Below are 7,100 nucleotides of genomic sequence, written 5' to 3'. Positions count from 1 at the left end.
ATGTAGGTTTGATCTGTCTGTAGCAGAAAACTGTCCAGTGGTTCACCAAGCCCACTGCCCTCTTAGCTCACGGCGGGGCTGTGTTTCCCAGCTTCACTAAAAGTGATTTGTGGTCAAGGTAAGTTCTGGGCAATTCAGTGAGGGCAGAGCAAGGGACAGGTAACCCCTCCAGGCCTGGCTCTCCTTTGCTCTGTTTCTTCCCTTCCCGTGACGCACAGGATCAAGAAGAAGATTCTGAGACCCTAAGGAAGGACAGAGCCACCCGTCATGGTGTGGAAGTCTTCCCACTGAACACCCACATGAAACTGTTGGAAGAGCAAGAAAAACACTTCTGGCAGGGTGTGGTGGCTCATGCCTGTAATCCCAGCACTTTGGGAAGCCCAGGCAGGCAGATCACTTGAGGTCAGAAGTTTGAGACCAGCCAGGCCAACATGGTGAAACTCTGTCTCTACTAAAAATACAAAAATTAGCCGTGTGTGGTGGTGGGCGCTTGTAATCCCAGCTACTTGGGAGGGTGAGGAAGGAGAATCGCTTGAACCCGGGAGGTAGAGGTTGCAGTGAGCCGAGATCATGCCACTGCACTCCAGCCTGGATAACAGAGCGAGACTCCATTTCAAAACAAAAAAGTAAAAGAAAAACACTTCTACGGTGCTACACCACTAAGAGTTTGAAATTTGCTAGAATAGTTAGTTTACATTAAGAAATGCAATATCTTTCCATTATATTCCAAAAATATTTTCATAAATGCCTTATGCATCTTTCATTAGATTCTTGCTAGGTACATTAACTGTTTTATTAATGTTGAATATGATATTTTGTAAAAGAAAAAAATTTTTTTTACTGTTGCCAGTATTCAGAAACATAATCAATGTTTGTATATAATCTTGTGTCCATCAGTCTTGATCAAATCTCTGATTAATTCTGTTAATTTGGCTGTAGATTCTTTGAGTTTTGTTTGTTTTGATTTTTTGAGAAGGAGTTTCTGTCTTGCTGCCAGGCTGGAGTGCAATGGAGTGATCTCTGCTCACTGCAACCTCCGCCTCCCAGGTTCAAGCGATTCTCCTGCTTCCGCCCCCTGAGTAGCTGGAATTACAGACATGGACCAGCATGCCTGGCTAAATTTTGTATTGTTAGTAGAGACGGGGTTTCTCCATGTTGATCAGGCTGGTCTTGAACTCCCGACCTCAGGTGATTCATCCGCCTCAGCCTTCCAAAGTGCTGGGACTACAGGCATGGGCCACTGTGCCCAGCCTGGGCAGACGCTCTCTTTCGAGAGCATCTTGTCTGAATTGCCACAGGCCTGAAAAAGGAATTTCTTGTGGGCTTATTTCAGAAAGTCCTTGAGACAGTCTTTATCTCAGACATGCAAGCATGAGCTCTCCCTGTTAGTGTTTGCCCACCTCTCATTTGTTTGGGTTTGTCAAAAACTGGTTTTGTTTTGGTATCTGCAACTTTTATAACTATCAACTGATTTAACCATTTCTTCTGTTCCAATCTTTACATCTTTTATTTCTTACGCTTTTCTTACTTATACCAGTTAGGACTTCTGGTAAAATGATGAGTTATGAAAGCAGGCATTCTTATATTGTTTCACATTTTAAGCTTTCAGTTTTAAATATTTCACTTTTTTTTTTTTTTTTTTTCTGGAGACAGACTGTCGCTCTGTTGCCCAGGCTGGAGTGCAGTAGCATGAACCTGGCTCACCGGAGCCTTTACCTCCAGGCTCAAACTATCCTCCTGCCTCAGCCTCTTGAGTAGCTGGGACCACAGGGCGTGTGCCACCACATCCAGCTAACTTTTAAATTTTTTGTAGAAATGAGGTCTCCCTATGTTGCCCAGGCTGATCTTGAACTCCCAGGCTCAAGTGGTCCTTCTGCCTCAGTGACCCAAAGTACTGGGATTACAAGTGTGCATTACAGATGGGAGCCATCACACCTAGCTGTTTCACTAGTAAGTATGATATTTGCCATAGTATTTCCAGACTACCCTTTATCTAGTTCTTAGTGTTTTTATAGTTTTGTTTAATCATTATTCAAGGCTTTTTCTGTCTCTATTGAGATATGATTTTCCTTCTATAATCTGTTCATGTGGTCAGTTGCATTAATAGGTTTTCTAATATTATTAAAGCTTGGTCAGAGATAGACCCAACTTTGTCATGTTGTATTACATTTTGTATTTAATACTAGGTTTGGTTTGATGATACTCTATTTAAGATTTTGGGCCAGGCGCGGTGGCTCACGCCTGTAATCCCAGCACTTTGGGAGGCCGAGGCCGGTGGATCACCCGAGGTCAGGAGTTCAAGACCAGCCTGGCCAACATGGCGAGACCCTGTCTCTACTAAAAATACAAAAATTAGCTGGGCGTGGTGGCAGGCGCTTGTAATCCCAGCTACTCGGGAGACTGAGGCAAGAGAATCACTTGAACCCAGGAGGCAGAGGTTGCAGTGAGCCGAGATTATGCCATTGCACTCCAGCCTGGGCAACAAGAGCAAAACTCCATCTCAAAAAAAAAAAAAGAAAAAGGAAAGAAAAGATTTTGTATGTATGTTCACGAGCAAGATTAGTTCTTTCTCTGTTGCCTTTTTGTCTATTTTGGTATCAAGGTCATATTAACTTTATAAAGTGAATTGGAGAGTTCGGACTTCTCAGAGCAGCCATTTTTTTCCTTCTACCCAAAGTCAAGGCCATGGTTGGCAAGTTTTCTCGCTATCCCCTTTGTGGAGTGGATGTTCTCGCTAGATTACTCCTTCTCTAAGGGCGTTGTCTTCAAGGCCCCAGCTTTATTTGAGACACTGTGTGCCAACGCTCCTTAGGTGTTATTTCACAGCCCCCTTCTCAGGCCTTGAAAACAGAAGCTGTTCATCTCCAGGGACTTCCTGATGCCCTAGGGCAGTCACCGCTTTAGCTTTTTTTTTTCTTTTTTTTTTTTTTTTTTTTTTTTTTTTTTTTTTTTTTTTTTTTTTTTTTTGAGTCTCGCGCTGTGTCACCCAGGCTGGAGTACAGTGGCGCGATCTCGGCTCACTGCAAGCTCCGCCTCCCAGGTTCACGCCATTCTCCTGCCTCAGCCTCCGAGTAGCTGGGACTACAGGCGCCGCCACCACGCCCAGCTAGTTTTTTTGTATTTTTAGTAGAGACGGGGTTTCACCGTGTTAGCCAGGATGGTCTCGATCTCCTGACCTCGTGATCCACCCGCCTCGGCCTCCCAAAGTGCTGGGATTTTGTATTTTCTCTTTTGTTTTGGCTTCTGAGGATTTCTCTTAATTTCATGTCCGTTTAGCCATGCATTTAAGACTATTTTTTAAGGGTTGGGCGTGATGGATCACACCTGTAATCCTAGCACTTTGGGAGGCTGAGGCGAGCAGATTGCCTGAGGTCAGGAGTCTGAGACCAGCCTGGCCAACATGGTGAAACCTCGTCTCTACTGAAAATACACAAATCCGCCGGGCGTGGTGGTGTGTGCCTGTAATTCCAGCTACTCGGTCGTCTGAGGCAGGAGAATCACTTGAACCTGGGAGGCAGAGGTTGCAGTGAGCCGAGATTGCACCAATGTACTCCGGCCTGACCATAGAGTGAGACCCCATCTCAAAAAAAGAATAAAGAAAGAAAGAGAGAAAACTTTTTAAAAAATTTTAGGTGTTTTACAGTTCAAGAGTTTTAGGATATCCACTCTGCCATATTGCTCTATGTGGGAAGTTTCTGTTTTCTTCTTTCATCTTTTAAAAACTCTTAATTTTTTTGAAGAATGGGTAATATAATCACATATTTCAAAATTCAAAGGCACAAAAATGTATACAACGTAAAGTAAGCACTTCTCTCATCCCCCAATTACAAACTCCAACCAATGTTAATTTAAAAAATATCCAATATCCTCCTAAAGATGTTCTATGCATAAAAAATACACACAGGATTACACAAGTGATAGCACACTCAACCTTCTGTTCTTCACTTTTCTGGGTTTTTTTTGTTTTTTTAACTTGACATTAAATCTCAGAGTTATTTTCTTATTAGTACATAAAAGTCTTTCTCATTCTTTTATACCGCTGTATAGATGAAACATTTCTTTAATCAGTCCTACTGGATGTTTAGGATGTTTACAGTCTTCTGCCCTTTCAAATAAGGCTGCAGAGAATAACTTTATGCAGATGATTTTTTGCACACACCTATCTGGATATCCACAGGATAAATGCCTGAATGGAACTGCATAGTCAGTAGAGGTGTACATGTATAATTTGATCGATATTTTGCTAAATTGCCCTCTGTAAGCAAATATTTCTTTTATTTTTTAATGTGGCACGATCTCATCATGGAGGCAAATATTTCTAACATGATACCTAAACGTAACTATTCCTTCACACTCTAGCTCACACAGCGTAAGACGTTTTATTTTTGCAAAACCAATAGGTGAAAAATGATATTTTGTAGTTCTAATTTGTATTTTAAAAATTACATGTGAAATTGAACATTTCCTCATGTGTAAGGAAGCCATATTTTCCTTTCTGTAAACCTACTATGCATATTCTTTGCTTATTTTTCTTTACTTTTTTTCTATTTTTTTTTTATACTTTAAGTTCTAGGGTACATGTGTACAATGTGCAGGTTTGTTACACATGTATACACGTGCCATGTTGGTGTGCTGCACCCATTAACTCATCATTTACATTAGGTCTATCTCCTAATGCTATCCCTCCTCGCTCCCCCCAACCCACAACAGGCCCCGGTGTGTGATGTTCCCCACCCTGTGTCCAAGTGTTCTCATTGTTCAGTTCCCACCTGTGAGTGAGAACATGCGGTATTTGGTTTTCTGTTCTTGTAATAGTTTGCTGAGAATGATGGTTTCCAGCTTCATCCATGTCCGTACAAAGGACATGAAATCATCCTTTTTTATGGCTGCATAGTATTCCATGGTGTATATATGCCACATTTTCTTAATCCAGTCTATCATTGATGGACATTTGGCTTGGTTCCAAGTCTTTGCTGTTGTGAATAGTGCCACAATAAACATACGTGTGCATGTGTCTTTATAGCAGCATGATTTATAATCCTTTGGGTATATACCCAGTAATGGGATGGCTGGGTCAAACAGTATTTCTAGTTCTAGATCCTTAATCACCACATTGTCTTCCACAGTGGTTGAACTAGTTTACAGTCCCACCAACAGTGTAAAAGTGTTCCTGTTTCTCCACATCCTCTCTAGCACCTGTTGTTTCCTGACTTTTTAATGATCACCATTCTAACTGGTGTCTATTTTGGTCTTTATATTGACTTCTAGAAGTTCATTATATATTAGAGATAGGATATTTATACTATGAGTAATTGGTAAAAGACTTGACATACACCAGCTACTCCCAAAATGTGTCCTAAATCAATTTAAAGACACTGTAGTGAATGCACTAAATTAATATTAAAAAGTAATTTTTGCTGTAGTGGTTGTCATCGACTATTAACATGTGCCACATGTTTGTTGTTGTTTTCCTATGAAGTGAATGATACGATACCTTTTAGGGAAACTGAAAAAAAGCAATAGATATATCCACCATTCCTGGGTATTTCATAAAATACTTATTTCTTATGCATAGAGTCATGCATTTGAGGCTGTATAAAAGTTTGTGAATCACTGGGGAAATTACTATATCAAACAATGGACTTGATGGGTGTCATAGCTTATGTTCCCTAAAAGCAAGTTGGAACTACAAGCCTAGGGCAACCAGTGTGAGGGAAAAGGCTCAGAAAGAGAAAAACCAAATGCAAAGTGGTGCATTCCCGGGCTGATCACAGTCAGAGCTGTGTTTATGGCCAAGCTAAATGCAACCACTGTACCTTAGAAGAGTCAGGAGGAAGAGAAAATAATTTATCTGCCAGCTCCCTCCTGCCTCCTCTCTCTCATTGGTCAATTTCAAGCCCCCTGCACCTGCACTTCCAGATTGTGCCACCTGGCTGTCAGTGCAGCCACTGCGGAAGCAGATCTCAGTTCCTGACGGAGTGTTTCAGCTGAGTCTGGAGGTGATGGAGATGCAGGCATCATGGAAGGAACAAGGCCATGCTGGAGCACTGCCTGCATGCCACGGAGGCCAAACGAGGTGACGGGCATGGCTAAGATGAGGTGGGTGACAGGTGTCTTCATTGAGTAAGCAGCTGACAGCCCAGGAGACGGGCAGGAGGCAGATAGATTAGCTGGATTTCTTAGCTGTGTGGCCACTGGTGTGTTAGTTTGTGAGTTCCAAGTGTCAGTCCAAGTTGACCCACTGTCAGGGGAAGCTCCAGGGTTGGCATGTGGAGAGATAATGAATTCATGTAGTCCCCCAGGAAGAGGTTGGGTGGATAATCTGTTTCATAATGAGTGAAAGAAAATGTGCTATTTTATGGAAGAGTAGAAATACTTGGACTGATGCTCTGCAAGCATCAATATGGATAAATATTTTGAGCTTTTCCCTAAACCTTCCTTCTTGAGGATGAAAGAGTTAATTTCTCTGAGCCTTTCCCTGTCATGTTTTGGAATGTGACTGACCTGTTTGTAATCACGAGGGTATTTTTTGCCCCTTCTCTCTCCGTTCCTTTTGAGGAGGAATGTAAGTTACTAGGTAGTTTTTGGCTCCTTGAAAAGCTCATTGCAGACCACTCTTTAAGAACGGCCGAGCAGTGATTATAGTACATCAACAGCATGAAGTATTGCATGGCCCTCTAAAGAACCAATGAGAAGTGGAAAAAGTTCAGAAGTAATGTGGAAAATATTTATCAAACGGTCTGATGTGGGGAAAAATAGAACCATGACAGATAGACACAGTGACTTCAGCTATGCTAAACATGTGCACGCCTGACCAGCACTGGAACAGGGACTTCAGAGACGTTAAAATGGCTGTGGAGTGTTTGGTCGGATGTGGTGGGATTTGGTGCCATGCCAAGATTAAGTGGTTCCAGGGCCAGAGTGCTCTGAGTTCAAATCCTGCCTCCCACACTTGTCATTTTGGGAATACAACTCACCTACTCAGAGCCTCAGCTTCCCATTTTTTACTTTGTAGATTAAAATGACAGATGAAGCTTGTGGCATTTACTAGGCTCAGTAAGCAGTACAGATTGTCTTTACTGGAGAAGAATTTTTAAAGT

Source organism: Mandrillus leucophaeus, unplaced genomic scaffold (genome assembly GCF_000951045.1).
Source record: "Mandrillus leucophaeus isolate KB7577 unplaced genomic scaffold, Mleu.le_1.0 Scaffold693, whole genome shotgun sequence".
Classification (NCBI taxonomy): domain Eukaryota; kingdom Metazoa; phylum Chordata; class Mammalia; order Primates; family Cercopithecidae; genus Mandrillus; species Mandrillus leucophaeus.
This window is presented reverse-complemented; position numbering follows the sequence as displayed.